The sequence below is a fragment of the Palaemon carinicauda genome, chromosome 9 (genome assembly GCF_036898095.1).
Source record: "Palaemon carinicauda isolate YSFRI2023 chromosome 9, ASM3689809v2, whole genome shotgun sequence".
Lineage (NCBI taxonomy): Eukaryota > Metazoa > Arthropoda > Malacostraca > Decapoda > Palaemonidae > Palaemon > Palaemon carinicauda.
The window spans coordinates 74177713-74196607 of record NC_090733.1 but is presented as its reverse complement, the minus strand read 5'-3'; the positions used below and the strand labels follow the sequence as shown (position 1 = coordinate 74196607).

Below are 18895 nucleotides of genomic sequence, written 5' to 3'. Positions count from 1 at the left end.
GATAGCAGGTCCAAAGAAAAGGAAATTCAAAATGGAATAGTAGTCTTTTATTGTTTTTAAAAGTACATACATATAGTATTAGTGATACAACATTATTTACAATATGTATATATATATATATATATATATATATGTATATATATACATATATATATATATATATATACATATATATATATATATATATATGTGTATATATATATATATATATATATACATACATATATATATATATATATATATACAAATATATATATATATATATATATATACATACAGAAAACCAAAGTTTTCAGACCCCAAATTATGGATTAGAGTAGGTAAAACAGTAATACTCATGACATTAAAGCAATATTTCACCTATGACTCATAATAAATGGAACAAAAGATCATACTTCCCTTGGACCACGAAGACTGAGAAGTCCCAACTATACAGTACAAAAGAGTCCATGCACAACACTTAAGAAGCTCGTTTAATCACACTAGAAGTGGCCACCACTAAGTGTTTAATCTCTTCCAACTGACGCAGATGATGTTTGAAGAACACTCTTGAAGATTTCCATCCTGTGTAAGCCTGTAAACCAGCAAAGGACATAGATTGGAAAAAATTTATGGAAGCGGCAACTTTTCTAGGGTCATAACCCGCTGGAGTACTTTCCGGGTCAGCCCTTCTGATGAAGTAGGTGAATTTGGACCTTAGCTGTTTCAGAGAAAGATTAGATGACCACCTTTAAAGGCCTGGCTCTTTCATAGATAGGCCTTAAGGCAATCCACGGGGCACAGAGAATCCGAGAATTCAATGTGGCCATCATCCCTTGTAAGGGCCACAATCTCACTGACTCTAGCTCCAGAAGCCATAGCAAGCAAAAAGATGGACTTTTGAGTAGGATCCCTCAGAGAGGCAGAAGCATCAACTATCAAAGAGGCAAAGTGCAGGACTTTATCAAACGACTATGAAATAGCCTTCGGAGGAGCATTAGGTTTCAGTTTAGCACAAGGCTTTGGGATCTCAATGAACAGCTCACTATTGAGTTCGATATTAAAACCATATGCGATCAGTCTTGTTAGTGCCGACTTACAATAGGCAATAGTTGTAGAGGCTAGAACTTGATCGTGTAGTGAAATAAAGAAAGAAATACAGAAGTCCATAGAAGCAGAAGAGTGCTGATGACTTTTCACGAACGCAACCCATTTTTTTCAGGAAGACAAATATTGTCGTTTTGTGGTGTTGAACTTGTACTCTTATAAGAAATCAATTCTTTCCCTCGCAATTCCGAATTTTCCTTGAGCCCAGAGGGCGAGAAAATCATGAGGTGAAGGGTTTTCGTTATCCATGAGGAAGTGAAAACAGTCTTCTGTTGAACATCTTGGGACAGCACTGAAGATGGTAGAGGGACCTGGAGGGGTTTGAGTTCCAGGCCACTTGTGATCCACGAGAGCTGCTGTTCCTCTGAAAGTCTGCAGTTTGTTCAGTAATTTCAGTAGTAGGTTGAATGGAGGAAATAAGTAGATGTGAGACCACTGGTTCCAATCCAGAGAGATCGCATCCATTCCTGTTGTTACCGGATCCAAGTTTGGTGCTACATACCAGCGAAGCTTCTTGTTGAAGCTCATTGCAAAGAGATCAATTTGCAGTTCCGGGGCTTACTCTGAAATGAAACAGAATGATTATGCATCCAGAGACCATTTTATTTTCTGTGGCTTGGATCACCACAGGCCCTCCCCCGTCACATTGTGAACCCCTTCGAAATGAACTGCTGAAAAATGCCATTTCCTCCTTTTTGCTAAAGAGAGAATGGCTAGGATTATATGATTGATCTGAGGAGAGCTAGAGCCCTGTCTGCTGACACAATGTAGTTCTTTGTATTAATACCTTAATTGGTTTTACTTTATATTAGTGATGCAAGGTTGGGGTCTACGGTTGGACCTCTATGCTCCACTAGCCTTGTATCCGAGGTCTCTTTTCAAGATGGTCTTTTCCTTAATGGCAGGAATCTGCACCTCATTTATGCTTGGGCAACTTGGTATTGCCTGAAAGTATTGTCTCAGGTTTTTCTTAATAAGTCCTGTTACCCCGACCACCACATGTATTATTTCTATTTCTTTTAGTTCCCATGTATTTTTCAGGTCGTTCTTCAGTTCTTGATATATTGCTATTTTCTGCCTCTCAGCTCTATTGAGGCCAAAATCACTGGGTACTGTCACATATATAATCTTTGCTGCTTTGTTTTTTATTCTAGATCACAATATCAGGTCTTATAGCACCTCCATCCATATATCTTCCTGTTGGGATTATCTTATCATAAAAGATGGTAATGCTTCTGTTGGAGGCAACTGGATCTGGTTCATACTCCCATACCCTATCTTTTACATCAATATTGTATTCTTTACATATTTTCCAATGCATATATTTACAGATCTTATTGTGATGAGCTGTGTAGTGACCATCTGCAAGTAGAGTCTGACACGCTGAAACCAGATGACCAGCACTTTCAACTGCTGCATAACAAAACCTACACTGGTCGTTTCCTGATATGCCCGGCATTTTCTTGAAGCCGTTTGTTAGGAGGCTTTGGTTTTGTGCTCCTATTATCATCCTTTCTCCATCAAAACCTAGATTTCCATTCCTTATCCATCTGAGTGACTCTTCTTTGTCTATGTAGCCCTTTTCCAGTTCTTGATATCTTCCTGCTCTTCCATGCTGTTTCCACCTTTCCATTCTAAGTTTTTCCTTCTAGAATTGAATTTCTGCCTGGTCTTCCTGGCTATCAGTGTTTCTCAAAAATAAATTTGCTGTCGAGAATCACAATTAAAATCTCAAAAGAGTAATAAAAAGTTAAAGAAACATTATCAGTGCTGAGATCCAGATGTTGAGGATCCATTGTCCTTGACCTACTTCCAATCATACTTTGAGTTTTGTTAGGATTCAACATCATACCCCATAATTTGCACCATGCACTAATTTTAGCTAGATCTCTATTAAGGGATTCAGCAACCCCAGAACTAGTATCGCTAGCTGATTTATGGCAGTGATCTTATTCTTTTGAGTTAATTCTGACTTACATATCTTCTATAGGAGGCCGATGTACTCTTTCTTTTTCTTTTCTCTCATTTTCTTGTGCTCTATCCAATTATTTTCTACTATTCTCAAGTGCTTATATGTAGACTCCTCTGACAGATCTTCTACAAACTTATTTACTTACTTTGATGGATGCTTTTCCAGTCCCATACAGCAGGGGAACCCCACTCTCTACAGGACCTCCAATATCGTTTTACGTTGTTCGTTCAGAGTATTAAACGTTTCATATCGCGTATTGTTCACTTGCTGTTAAATCGTCACTGTTGTATGACTGATGAAATAAGAGTCTTCAGTTTCCTCTTGAAAGCCTTAATGTCTTCAATCATTTGGATGCCTTGTGGGAGGGTATTATATAGTCTCAGGGCTGCATATTTAAAAGCTCTTGAGCCTACAGTAGACATATATCTAGGTGGGTTATTGTAAATATTCCAAATTCAATTCTCGCTTTTATCGGCAGCCAATGTAAATCAATTAGTATAGGGTGATCCTTTCTCTAGGTGGGACACCTTTTATCAGTCTTGCTCCTCTGTTTATTATATTTTGTAATTTCTTAAGTTACACTTTTGGTAAATTGTAATAGATGGGGTTGCAGTAGTCAATCCTGGTAATAACGCAGTTTATCACAAGTTTCTTTACAGAATTTTCGTCCAGGTACTTTTTTTATAAACGCAATATTTTTCTAGATGATAACCAGCAGTTTTTATTGCATTATTTATTTGGGCATTGAGAGACAGGTTACAGTCAAGAAATACACCTAGATCTCGAACTTTACTCAATATCAGCACCGAGTCATTATTTGTGTTCATTTGAATATCCCCCAAGTTTCCTGCACGATTTCCCTAACGTGCCATCATGAATTCCGTTTTGTTCTCATTTAATTTTAGTTGTTTAAATGTCATCCATTTTCTAACACTATCAAGGATTCGGTTTAGAGTTTCAGTAGTGTCATCTATATAATTTATGGAGAAGTAAAATTGTGTCAACCGCAAATAGTTTGAACTTCACACCATGCCTTTGTAGTATTTTCGATAGACCAGTAATATAGATGCAGAATAAGATTGGGCCAAGTACACTCACCTGGGGTACCCCTCTGTTTAAGGGTTCATATGATGAATAAGAGTTTCCAATTTGTACTCAGTAATTTCTAACAACCAAGGAGTCTTTTAGGTATTCAAAAGCTTGATCTTCAACGCCGATGGACCGTAGATCATTTAGTAGCAGTTCATGCACAGCTGTATCAAAAGCAGCACTGAGATCGAGCAATATTAGAATACTACATTCATTTTCAACCATCATTTCCAGCATATCATTTACAACAGAGAAGATGGCTGTTTCCTTAGAGTATAGTTTTCTGTAAGCAGATTGGTTGCCAGTCAAAGCTTCTATTACTTCTAAGTAACTGACTAATTGTTTAAGAATTATGTATTCAAGCACTTTTGAAACAAAGGATAAATTCGAAATAGGTCTATATGAGCTTAATTCCTGGTAGTCCAGAGCATTTTTCAGAACTGGTATGACTATAGCCATTTTCTCATTGTTGGGAAACTTAGATTCATCAATGCTTGCATTTGCTATTCTCCTTATTATTTCAGCTAGACTAGAAAAATTTCTCTCTCCAATTACTTCAGATATTGGCATAGGATTGATTGCGCAGTTTGTTTTCTTTGCTCTCTTGATAATCATGATGTCATCTTGTGTTTGTTATGTTGTTAAATCTTATTAATTTTGTCTGTGTGCGTGGTGTATCATTAATCTGATGTTAAGTATTTACATATGACCTGGTTATATTTTCAAACTTGTTTTTAAAGAATACTTGAAAATTATTTGATAGTTCCTGGTCACTGTATCCATCAGGTAGCTTCTTTTCTTTTACACTTCCTATACTTCTATTCCTTCTGGTGTTACTTTCTTCCCTCTCTTGGTGGAATTCTTAGAACATTTATCTAATCCAAAGTCTATGTAGATGTCACTTGAAAATCTGTGGACTGTCCTAACTAGTTCTTCCAATTTTTCTTCCGTGTCTGCCTGTAGTTTGAGGTCATCCATGAAGAGCATGTGGTTCACTCGTTTGTTTTCTTTTCTACTTCTGCATTTGCTTAGATCATAGCGGTGTTAAGGTCATTCAAGATTTTACTACGTGGATCTATGGCCAAGTAGAAGAGAAGTGGTAAGAGGCTGTTACCCTGGAATATTCCTCTTTGTATTTTTATGTCTGGAATTACTATGTTTAAGACAGATGGTGGTCTTCCACTTAACCATCTGAGCTGACAGGAATGACCTTATTTCATCATTGATGTTATAAAATTCCAGATATTTAAGTATCCAGGTGAGTGGCATGCTGTAAAATGCCTTCTTATAGTCTATACAAGCCATATTAAGGCTCCTATGCCTATTCTTACATTCTTCTAATATTGTTTTGTTAATTAGCAATTGATCTTTGGTTCCAAGTTTGTTTCATATACATCCCTTTTGTTCTTTTTCCATATATTTGCCTTGATCTAAGTGTTCATATATCTCATCTGCTATGACTCCTGTGAGCCATTTGTAAGTTGTTAGTAGACAGCAGATGGGCCTATATTTGTTGGGGAGTTCAGTCTCAGAGTTCTTAGGGAGTTCATGGAAGAGAAGTGTCCAACCAACTTTGTTCGAAGGTGTCTGTGTGAATAGTCATGGAAGGAGGAGGGCACTGTAAAGGGACGTAGTTCAATAGTCTCTTGGCAGTGGACCACGGCTTGAGCTGCTTCCGCAGTAAGACCGTGGTTTTGTGGAGAAGATCTCTCCGAGCATTGGATCCCTTTCTTCTCCAGACTCTGTTGGCATCTTTGAGTTTTTCTTTCAGGATTGGGTCTTGTTATGTTGGTTGCAAAACGTCTGGTGATTTCAGCATATTACTCACCTGAAAATGAGAGAAGAATTATTAGTAATTATCTATGAATTAGTGATGTTGTTTGTCCCTTCCTATGTCGCCAATTTTTCTCAGTGGGGTTTAATGATACGTTGGTATTTTTAAAATACATTTAATGAACTTGTGATTACATTCCTCTGTGACTCTGGGCTTCTAACAACCAACTCCCTACTGAGCATCGAGGGTCTCATAAACAATCTCAAAAACCAAAACAATCATATGAAACATAAGAGCATCGCTCTCAAAAGACTTAAATCCTTCTGCAATGTAAAAGTAAAAAGAATCACACCCTATCTTTGAGGTTAATAAATGCTTGAACCCTAATATCAAAATACATTATTTCAGTTACATACAAAGCATAACATGTTTTATCAATGCAATATGATGCAATGTTGCGCAATACACACAACACTTTAGGTAATACAGCACATTATTACAATAATACATAAAATTCTCCTCCCCCTTAACTTGACATTGTAAAAATCTTTATAAATCTAATTCCTCAGGGGGCTTTCCTCTATTAATCCTATTAGGAATGCGTTTAGCTGTTTTCTCAGACATAATTGATACATTGGCTGCTGTGTCAACTTGCATCAAAATTGGTTTACCATTTATGAGTACTTCTACCATATGTTTCTTTGCATTTTTATTGACCGAATTTATGCGAAACGCAAAATCAGTTTCTGACTTATCCTGATTATCATGAAAATTTTCCGCATTATTCTCTTGACCAATAATATCAACTGTGGCATTTATTTTCTTTGCGTACTGTTTAGGGAATCAACAAACAGTTGCAAAATTACCCATCTTTCTACAATCTGGCATGTTTGTCCAGTAGCAGGGCATTTCTTTGCTTCGTATGCAAGATGATCAGTTTTACCACACCTATAACACTTGGGTTTTTCCTGTTGTTTCTGTGTATAGGCCTGATTCTGATATTTATGAACATTAGTGTTAGGTACTTTTCTATGACTAGGCTTTGACATACTCCTTCTCTGATTTTCATTGTTTTTCCACATGGAACCTATTGTACTAATTTTAGAGTTTTCCTTTCTATTGCTTGTAGAACTACCTATTATGTTATTTTGCCTACTTGATGTTTCTAAAGCTCTGCCTTTTCTAATGTTAAATCTTTGTCTTGCAATAATTTCTTTCTTAGCCCCTGTGATGTGCAATGTGCAATAACTTGATCTATGATAACATTTTCTAACTCTAGAAATTCACATGAAACAGCTAAATTCTTTAGTCTAGTCACAAATGCATCTAAAATTTTATTTTCTTTCTGATATGCCTGTGCTGTAAATTGATACCTTTCAAAAAAATTATTGACCTGAGGAGCAAAACATGTGGTAAGAGCCTTAATTGCAGCTTCACTTGTGTCATCTGCAGGCTGCAATGTCTTAAACACTTCCAAAACTTCTCTACCTGTTGTATGAAGTAATAATGCCTTCTTTTGGACATCCTTCATATTCCCTAATGCTACTAAATAAATCTTAAGTTCCTCACACCACTGTTGCCATCGTGTTGCAACAGAATTGGGTTCAGCTGTGATGCTAAATTCGTCAGGATGTTCAATGTCAAAAGGCATTTTGAGTGCTTACCTTGCTTAGGTTAGGCTACTGTTCTAAAGTCACCATGTAACTTCCTACCTTTTTTGTATCCTACCCAATTTTAAAATTCACTTTGTTTTCTTGTTTTGTTTGCTTGTGTTTGATGAAATTCTTCCGGCTGCATGGGGCTCCTCATTGGGCTTTTTCTTCTGCTTCTCTTGCAATAAATTTTTCTTCTGCTTCTCTATGATCTCTGCGTGTTTTCGTCATCCGGTTGTCGTCAATGTTATGTTGGTTGCAAATCGTCTGGTGATTTCAGCATATTACTCACCTGAAAATGAGTGAAGAATTATTAGTAATTATCCATGAATTAGTGATGTTGTTTGTCCCTTACGATGTCGCCAATATTATGTTGGTTGCAAAACGTCAGGTGATTTCAGCATATTACTCACCTGAAAATGAGTGAAGAATTATTAATAATTATCCATGAATTAGTGGTGTTGTTTGTCCCTTCCGATGTCGCCAATTTTTCTCGGTGGGGTTTAATGATACGTTGATATTCTTAAAATACATTTAATGGACCTGTGATTGCATTCCTCTGTGACTCTGGGCTTCTAACAACCAACTCTCTACTGGGTGTCGAGCATCTCATAAACAATCTCAAAAACCAAAACAATCATATGAAACATAAGAGCATCGCTCTCAAAAGACTTAAATCCTACTGCAATGCAAAAGTAAAAAGAATCCCATCCTATCTTTGAGGTAATTAATAAATGCTTGAACCCTAATATCAAAATACATTATTTTTGTTATATAAAGCATAACATGTTTTATCAATGCAATATGATGCAATGTTGCGCAATACACGTAACACTTGAGGTAATACAGCACATTATTACAATAATACATAACAGGTCTGTCTCGGTAGTGATCTGTAACGACCCGAAGACCTTTTCTTCTTGTCGTCTGGTGAGTACTTTTTAATGAAGTAGGCACCTGACTGAGTTTGTGATTTCCTTTCTCTTGCCTTTTGGCAGAGAGAGGGTATGTGACTGTATATTCCAGTGAAGTCCTAGCCACTGGAATTTCCAAGCTGGAGATAGCTTGGGCTTCTCAAGGTTGATTTGGAAGCCCAGAGATTGTAGGAAGTTCATGGCCTCTTGGGCTGTTTGAAGACATTCCGACTTCGTTGCAGCCCAGACTAACCAGTCGTCCAAATATACTATCACCTGAAAGCCTCTTTTCCGAAGTTGTTGGACTATAGTACGTTGACAAGCTTCGTGAAATTCCTTGGAGCTATACTAAGCCCACAGGGCATAGCTTTGAATACGTAGGCTTTTCTTTCCAGTTTGAAACCATTGTCCGGGAAGAAGCGGCGACCTATCGGAAGATACTAATAGGCGTCTGTAAGATCTATGGAGATGATATAGGCCCCCTGGGGTAGTAACGTCCATATTTGCGAGATAGTCAGCATCTGGAACTTACAGTTCAGAATGAATTTGATAAGTGGGGAAAGGTCCAGAATAGTTCAAAGAGTGTTCGAATCTATCTTGGGTACGCAGAAAAGCTGCCCTTGAAAGTTCGTGGATTTTGTGCAATGGATGACTTCCTTCCAGAAAATGTCCTGAACATAATCCTCCAAAAAGAGGGTTGTGGGCTAAAAGAACCTCTTGAAGACTATGCTGTGAGCCCAGGGATTGAACTCCCATTGATCCCTGAACAGGAGAAGTCGTCCCCCTACCTGAAGCTCCTCATTGTTGTTGTGAAGGACCTGCATCTTTAGTTGCCTTGCCTCTACTTCCTCGGCCTCTAGTTTGACCACCTCTTTCAGACCTTTCCCTGTTACCAGAGCCTTCTTATGAGGTTTGGCAGGGTGGAACGTGGTGGTAGCTCTGTTGTACACCGGATTGAAGGCTGGAGACTTTGAAACATACTGCTGGAGAACCGTGTACACAGTCTGAGGGATGGTGGCAACTGAGGCTGTCGCAACAGGAAAGAGTTTCCTTCCCTTAAAGTGACTTCTGGGCTTGTTACTTCATTCGGAGTAAATTTCTGTTTAGAGGAAATACCCCGCTTTCAATGAGGCTCTTATTCTCCTGAGCCGCTTTGTCCATGACTTCTTTAACCAATTTTTCAGGGAAGAGATCCTTCCCCCATATATTAGAGTTGATCAGTTTTCTAGGTACAAGTCTGACCGTAGCAGTAGCTAGGACGTGTTCTCTACATGCCCTTCTGGCTAGGACGAAAGCATGGAGATCCCTATGAAACATGATTAGGTGAGTCTTTGCCATGACAGGGAAGAGATCAAATTTGGAATAGTTTCCAATAAGCATCACTAGATAAGATTGGAAGGATAAAGAGGCAGAAAGTCTCTCTTTAACTTCCAATTCTTCCTTTAAAAGTGATTCGGGAATCCTAGGCAGTTTCTCATTGAACTGTTTGCCTCCGATGTCCTTATATAGTTTTCCAACAGTGAAGGTATATTGGACGTCCTCCCAGTTGTACGAATCATAAGGAAGGGCTGGAGAGACAGGTTTACATTCCTCTATCACTGGAATGGCCTGTTCTCCACTACTGCTTTCATCACTGCCTCTAAGCTTTGGAGGCAAAGGTCACGGCAGTATCCTTGGGGGCCACAAAGGTGGCCTGTTTCCTGCCGAAGGCAGAAAGTTGGGTATTAGTGAATCCTACTGTCTTTAACTCCCTAACCAAATGGGATTGAGCCTTGCTATGAACCAGAATGATTGTTTCCTCTTGGACGATTCAAAGTTAAGCCTAACATAGCAGTAAGGATAACTATTGATCGATGGAAAGAATTCCAAGTCCGAAACTGGCTTGGAACCCAACCCATCCCTGATATGGAGGAACCCTTTGGTTAAGGACATATGGTCAGCATAGTGCCATGGGTTCCTAACTATGCATTCAGGTAGGCTCGAAGCTGGGGGAGCCTTAGAAACATGTGCCTTTTGTAAAGCTTCTATCCTAGCTGTTAGGTCCGCTTGAGAACGTTCATATTTGGCGCTTAGGTTCTCCATGAAAGTTTCATGGATGCCATTAGTTCCAAGTTATTAGGAAGCGAAGAAGCTGGGGCTTGAGCAGCAAATTAAAGAGGCACTGGGACCTGTACTCACCTGATGTACATCCAATGACTCTTCTGAAGCTTCCGTGGTCAGCAGGATCCTCTTCCTCTCTGTTGACACAGAAGAAGTAGTCGACATGTTGTCGGCATCCAGGCTCATGACTTGCAGAGCATCCCGGACTTCATCATCTGCATGATCTGTAGGTACCGGCGGGAGTTGAACCGTCGGTAGCTGGTGACTAAACACAGAGGTCACCTCAGCCTTAGGAAAGAGGAGGTCCTTGAGTTCCAGAGAAGAAAGATAAGGGGAATCTTGCTGAGAGCTCTTCTGGAAGCTTCTTAGCCAGTGTCGGAGCATCCTCCGACTTCGATCTCAAACGTCCAAGGGGACGTCAGTGGTATAGAATCCGGTTTGAAAGAGATCCTTGCAAACCTGGTAGTTGGTAGGTTCCCAGATTGCAACGGCTCCCTTTGAAACATGACAATTGGCATGTTTCCGGCAAGTCTTGCAGCCACAGGGCAACTTGATCCTCCTGGTGCAGTTGACCGTTGAACACTCCATGTCATCAGCAACCTGTAAAGATAAGACATTTCAATGAGTACATATCATTAAAAATTATATCTTCTTAAAATTAGTTAACCAAGCACATCCTAACCTAAATAAACCTACCACCTAAAAATTGTCTAAGAATAAGCATAATGAGAACACATGCCAAACAACTCAGAAATCTGTAGCAATTTATGAAGCAAAATATAATGATGGTGTGGCAGGAATATGGGGGAAAGGATCACATCAAAGGGACACCAGAACCTCCAGAGTAGGTCTATCGGAACAGCCTACAATGGTAAGTTCACTCATCATACTGCCTAGACCAGAAATAGCTGCCCCCGAGGCGGCAGCAACTGGGAGGCGGCAACTATTTCTAGTACCCATGAAAAGACTAATCTGTCAATACCCCAGCCATGTCGACACAAGGCGGCAGACACATTGTAAAGTCAACAGGGGGAGAGTGGACAGTCCCATAGGGAAGGGTCCACATTCAGGGAAAGTACAGGAAAGAAAGGAAGCTAATAAGTGAACCTGCCAAGACCTGATCAGTATCATTAACTAGTGAAATGTCGGGGTGCAGCCCGTAAGAAAATGAGAGCCATACAAGACAGACATGACGCTAAGAATTCTAAATTCGAAGGATGTCCTGACAACCAGGAAGGATCCAATCGACCAGCTCTAGAGGATAATGTTCCTCAGATGTGAGATAGGAAAGAGCAGATGAATAGCCTAAGGCTGCAGCTGAGGCAGCAAAGGAGATAACCCATAGCCCAAATACTGCCAGTGCTAGAAGAACTCAAGATGGCAAGATAGGAAGCAGAGACAGAAGGTGGCACCTCTGTCTAGATAGGCTAACCCGGCTAGGGAGTCAAGAATCCATAGCAAGAGGAATATCTCAAGTTGACACAACAGGAAACAGGGACGGAAGGCGACACCTCTACCTAGATAGGCTAACCTGGCAAGGGAGTCAAGACTCCATAGGAAGAGGGACATAGAATAGGCACTGCCAAGGCAGCATAGGAGGACCCCAAGGGGTAACAACTCTACGCCTAGAAGGGTTAGGCCATTAGGGAGAACTGTGTAGGCAAGCCTAGCCTACCTAGCGGGTGAGGGAAAGCTCAAAAACTAGGGTGAGATAACTAGACAAGAGGACCATAGTTCCCAGTACAGTCAGGTTATGGCCTAACTAGGAAGGGTAAGGGACAGAGAAACACCCAAGGGTGGTCTCTAAGGAGGCAGAGAGATTTTAACCAAGGGAGGAGAAAATCTCACCTACCTAGGGCAGGAAAGATAGCATACAAGTAGCCACACTAATAGGCACCAGGAAGGGGAAAGAAGGGGGTGGTGATGGGAGACTCAGAAAATGGTGAAGCGGCATGTCAGGAATGCCCAACAGCAACATTAGAACAGCAATAGTGTTCCAAAGGGTCTGCCGTGATAGGGCACAGAGTACAAGTCCTCACAACCAGGCACAGCCTTTTAAAGACTAAGAGAGAAGCCTAATAATGGTTAAGGCGACACAAGGTCTACTAGTCAGCATCAGAATAGGGGGTAAGGCGTTCCAATGGGTAAACATAAGTAGACACAGGAAACAGTATACCAAGACCTGTGCCGCTTCGCCAAACATATAAGATAAGTGGAAAGTGAAAACAGTAACCCTAAGGCAACTGAGAACACTATTCAACTCCAAGAAGAACCTTCAAAACCGCAGCTCTCCGCCGTGATGAATCGACAGCAAGGGACGATAGACAGCCTCACCCAACCAGTAAGGTTAGGTAAAAGAAGGTATGGTGCATAGTGAAAATTTACCAGGCATAGCCGCCGCCTAGGGTAGGCTAGCCTAAGTCAATGCTGATAAAACACCACACAAGAAACACCAAGGAAGGATTGGGGGATACCATAAACATACCACACTTTAAAATAATAATATAAAACATATTCCTACAGTAAAATGACTAAATAACTAAGCATTTCTGAGTGATTTGGAACCCCGACCGCATGCCGGCCTCAGATTAATAAAAGCATGCTAATCAAAATAAACATGGGGTGGAGACGCGAAATTTTCCAACACACGAAAAAGGGGTACTCTGGTATATCAATTGCAGCAATAAGATTTTGATCAAAGTGAAAAATCTATTTTTGGGTGAGAGGGCCATGTCGTCCTGATGGAAGGATTCCTATAGGTAGCCTTCTAAGGGATATTTGCTACAGTGGTACTCCCAGAGCATTAAAACCAAAGGTTTCCAGGATTCAAACTCCTGGCACGAGTATCCAATAAAGATACGACCCATGGCAATCTTCACCCCGAAGAGATTTAACATTTCGATGTAAGGGGGAAGAGTGGCAAAAAGGAAGGGCTGCTGTTCTAGGTACCCGGTGGCTCTCCTTCCCTGCTACTACTGCGACACCATTCCTATTCTTGCCGTTAAGCGGAAATGGCCACAGATTAAATAATTTCGAGAGGGATCAGCAAAAGGGTGGGTTCCATCAGGACAACATGGCCCTCTCACCTAAAAATAGGTTTTTCACTTTGATCAAAATCCGTTTTTTGGTCTCAGGCCATGTCGTGCTGATGGAAGTATGCTAGAGAATTGTCTTGAAATTACTATTAGCTGTGGGTTTGTGTATGTGCCTTCCACATTGAATAGATTTCCTAATCTGGTCTACTAGACCTATATGTGAAATTCTAGAGATCTGTCACACCCACAAAACCTGGAGCTGGTTTAGCGCATCCTGCCCCCCCCCCCCCCCCCAGGGGAATGTTGAAGTCGACAATAAGTATTCAAGGTTTGTATTTCCCATTGGAACAAAAAGGGAAGAGTTTGAAACGTACCCTTTTACTTACCTTAAGTATGTAAGGTTATGATTATTCCTTTAAAAAATAATATTTTGATTTCAAGAATCTGAACACCATAAAAGGGTTTTAGTAAAACTCTAACATATTTTATTAGCATATAACTGAGGGAGCAGTAATAAGTATTTTATTACGCAACTAAATTATCAAAATGTAGTTACAACAAAGAATGTATCTGATCCAGCATTACAACACACAAAAAACATTTTCTCGTGTAGAAAAAAATATACAAATACATTATCAGAATAATGCCACTCAATGGAAGATGTGAAACCAAATCTATCTGACATAGTCAGATGTTCGGAAACGCGTGAGGCACTGTAACGCAAACGTTCACTCGGCACTGGTGTATTGATCAGATATGCACCTACTCAGAACAGTATGTCAACCATAGTTGTGATCTGCACAAGTGGGTACGTATACCCATGCACCCGGCGCACTGTAAAGTCCCAAACAGTCTACTGTTCATCGCAGCACTAGACAACAGGTTTAATCACACTACCCGCCGCCATTCCAAAGTGTTTTATCTCTTGAAATTGCGTAATGTTTGTAGAAGACCCTGGATGACTTCCATCCAGTGTACGAGCGGAGTCTCTCAAAGTCCATATGTTGAAAGAAATTCAACGAAGAAGCAACTTTCCTTGGATCGTGACCCGTGGGTGTACTGTCAGGATCCGCTCTGCGAATAAAGTAGGTGAGCTTCGCTCTCAGTTGTTTTAAAGATAGGTTAGATCCTGAAGAGCTGTCCTCCTTTGAGGTTTAAAGTTCTTCGAAGATAGACCTTAAGACACTACTGGGCACAGAGAGGCATCTTCCTTCAATGGGCAGATTCTCCAAGGACCCCACCTCTTGGTGGGTATCTCATTCTTGGTGAGAAAGGCAGGATCGAGAAACAGATTCAGTTCTCCTGAGTCCAGGAACTGAATATGGCCTTCATTTCTAGATAAGGCTACTATTTAACTAACTCTAGCCCCTGAGGCTATTGCGAACAGAAAAATAACTTTCTGTGTTAAATCCTTTAGAGTATAGTTCTCATTATCCACGTTCGATACATAGTGCAAGACTTTGTCCAAAGACCACAGGATGGTCTTTGGTGGCGCTGCAGGCTTGAGTCTAGCACATGCTTTCAGGACTTTAATAAAGATTTCACCTGAGAGGCCCACCTCGAAAGCGTACAGAAGTTGTCTAGCCAGGGGTGATTTACAAGAAGTAATTGTAGTAGAGGCCAGGCCTTGTTCGTGGAGGTGTATGAAGAATGCAAGATAGAAATTTATCGATACCTCTGTCGGTTTCCTTTCTTTCACAAAGGTCACCCATTTCTTCCATGATGATACACATTGTCTCCTAGTAGAAAGTGACTTGTACTCCTCGATGAAGTCAACTTTATCCCTTGAGATTCTGAACTTTTTGCTCTCCGCTAACGCGAGAAAATTATGAGATGTAGGTTGTTGGTTCTCGAGGTTGAAGAGTAGACAGTTGACTTCTGGACTAGTTGGGACAGCACTGGATTCGGCAGTGGAAACAGCTTCAGATTCAACTCCAGGACTAGAGGAAACCAATTGCTCTTGGACCACTTGGGGCTACTACCGTTGCTGTCCCTCTGAAGGATCTTAGCTTGTCGAGGACTCTTAGCAGGAGATTGGTTGGTGGAAACAGGTAAATATAATTCCACCTGTTCCAGTCTAGGGACGTGGCATCCATCGCTTCTGCTTGAGGGTCCAGGTAAGGGACTATGTAACGAGATAGTTTCTTGTTGTCGCTCGTTGCGAAGAGATCGATCTGCAGTTCTGGGACTTTTCCCGAGATGAAGGAGAATGAGTCTGCGTCTAGGGACCATTCTGTCTCTATGGGCTTTCGCCTGGACAGAGCGTCTGCTGTCACATTGCGGATCCCTTGTAAGTGAACTACTTATAAGTGCCATTTCTTCTTCCTCGCCAGGTAGAAGATGGCTAACATCACATGGTTGATGTGGGGCGATCTCGAGCCTTGTCAATTTAGAAACTTTACTATCACCTCGTTGTCCAGGACCAGTCTGATGTGGATTGATCTGTGAGGGGATAGTCTCTTCAACGTCAGGAATACTGTCATAGCTTCCTAAATGCTGATATGAAATGTTTTGAACTGGCTCAAGCTAGACCCTTACACTTCCTTGTTGTGAGAATGACCTCCCCATCCTTCCAAGGAGGCATCCATATGGATCACTACTGATGGTTGTGGGGGTTGCAGGGGAATTATCAGCGCTAGACTCTTGTCTGTTGACCACGGCTTTAATTGCATGTGCAACAAGGCCGGGGTCAACCTTAGTTGACCTCTTTGAGCGTTTGATGCGTATCTCCTCCAGACTCCTGATGCATCTTTTAAACATGCCTTTAGCACTGGGTCTGTCACTGCTGCGAACTAAAGAGAGCCCAAGACTCTTTCCTGTTGGTGTCTTGAAATCCTCTTGTGACGGATTAGTCTCCTGACAGATCCCGCTATTTCTCTCCTCTTCTTGGATGGAATGGAGAGGTGGTGTGACTTTAAATTCCATTGGATTCCTAACCACTGGAACTATTGAGCTGGAGTGAGATGAGACTTCTTGCGGTTAATCTTGAAGCCCAAGTGTTCCAAAAACTGGATCACTTTTTGAGCGGCCTGCAGACAAATAATCTTGGATGCTGCCCGTACCAACCAGTCGTCTAAGTAGGCTACCACCTGAACACCTTCGGTCCGTAGTTGTTGAACGACTGCGTCTGCTAGCTTTGTGAGTATCCTTGAGGCTAGGTTCAGTCCGAAGGGCATTGCTCTGAATACAAACTTCTTCTGTAGTCTGAATCCTAGGTTGGAGGAGAAAAGGCGACTCATCGGGAGATGCCAGTAAGCATCTGCCAGGTCTATTGAGACCGTATACACCCCTTTTGGCCGACAAAGGGTACTTATGTGTTGCAAAGTAAGCATCCGAAACTTGTTGTTCTCAATGAACTTGTTGAGTGGAAACAAATCTATAATGACTCTGAGTTTGTCTGAGTCTTTCTTGGGAACACAAAACAGCCTTCCCTGGAACTTGATGGACTTCGCTTTCTTTATCACCTTCTTGGTCAAGAGCTCTGAGATATATTCTTTTAACAAGGGGGTGGAGTGTTGGAAGAATTCTGGAAAACGGGGTGGAATTCTGCTCCATTTCCACCTGAGTCCATTCGTGATTAGGCTGTGGGCCCAGGGATCGAAGGTCCAGCGATTCCGAAAATGATGGAGTCTGCCCCCTACCTGAGACCCCTCATTGCTTGGGGGGGGGGGGGTCCTACGAATTTACCTCCACGACCACGTCCTCCTCGGCCCCAAGAGAAGTTACCTCCCGAAGACCTTCTCTTAGAACCTCTTCCTTTCTGGCTGGGATGAAAGGAAGTCGACTGCCTCTCAAAGGTAGGGTTGAATACCGGTGATTAAGTTACCAGTTGTTGAGGGACCATCTGGAAGGTGGCCTGAGGCATTGTGGTCATGGTCATGGCGGGGATTTGTGCAGGTCCTCATGGTCTCCTTGCCCTCTTGTTTTTGGGTTGGGGACCTCCTTCCGTAGAAGATTTTCTCTTCGAAGACATACCCCACTTTTGGAGAAAGTTCCTGTTCTCCATTGCTGCCCTCGCATTGACCTCTTGGACCAGTTTCTGTGGGAAGAGGTCTTTACCCCAGATACTCGAGGTAATCAGCTTCCTTGGTTCGACCCTGACGGTTGCTGCAGCCAGGACGAACTCTCTGCAAGTTCTCCTCGCTCTGAAGAAAGCGTGAAGGTCCTTCATAAGGGTACCCATGTGAGACTTGGATAGAAAGAGGAAGATTTCTGGGGCATTATGTTTGCTTGCGCTTAGCAAGCCTCTCCTTCGACACCTGTTCCTTCCTCAGAAGATGGTCTGGCAACTTAGGAAGGTTCTCGTTGAACTGCTATCCTACGATATCCGGGTCTAGTTTGGAAACAGAGAAGGTTAGGTGGACATCCTTCCTCTTTTTTTTTGCTGGTAGGCAGTGCGAGAGAGAATGGCTTACATTCTTCTAGAGTCAGGCAGGGTTTTCCCTCGTTGGCAGCCTTGACGACAAAGTCAAACGCTCTCTCTGTAAAGGAAAATGAGATGGAGGAAGGTGCAAGAAAGGTGGGGTGCTTCTTGCTCAATGCCAAGACTTTAGAATTTGTATATTCACCTCCCTTCAGAGTCTTAAGGAGGATGGCCTGCGCCTTATCGTGTTCAAACACGATGACCTCTTTAGGGACCGTTTCTTCTCGGGTCACATTTTCGTCCCGCAGTCTCACATAGCACTCAGGATAAGCAGAGAAGTTAGGCCAGAACTCAAGGTCTTCGATCTGTCTGGCCCCCAACTTCTCGGAAACGAACAGTTTCCCATCCATCATGGGCATATGCTGCGTGTGCCTCCAGGGATTGGTTTCAGAGCAATGAGGGAGATCGGACACTCTAAGAGACCTCTTAGACGAGCCCTTGGTGGTTCTCCTGCATAGTCCTTTGCTGCTTCCTGAATGATTCCTGCATGGCTTTCTGTTCCTGTTGGAACGACTCCATCATGAGTTTCAGAGATGCCAGAATCTCTTCACTCGCATTAGCCTGAGCAACAGGTTGTGGAGTTGGATCAGAGGACGTTGAAGGTAGTTGTTGGTATGCAGCCACGGCAAACTGGGGGTCGTCTGTTGCCGTTGAGAGGGATTCTTCTTCCTCCGCATGGGGAGGATCCTCGTCCTCTTCAGGGATATCGTGCAGCAGATCCTGTTCCGTGTCAGAGGACTCTTCTGACATCCTCTCTTGATGGATGTCCATGCCCTCTAAGGCCTTGTTGATGTCCGAGTTGACTTTCAGCTGGATGAAGGGGGCTGAAGCTGTTCTGGGACACCACTGC

At 41.8% G+C, this 18895-nt stretch overlaps 2 protein-coding genes across 2 annotated transcripts in view; one reads left to right on the top strand and one right to left on the bottom strand.

The window, feature by feature from the left end:
• Positions 1 to 18895, bottom strand: part of LOC137646998 (speedy protein 1-B-like) — a 920935-nt gene that overhangs the window by 44820 nt on the left and 857220 nt on the right. The window lies entirely within an intron of this gene.
• The window catches only part of LOC137646997 (trehalase-like), a 328032-nt gene that overhangs the window by 65735 nt on the left and 243402 nt on the right, over positions 1 to 18895 (top strand). The window lies entirely within an intron of this gene.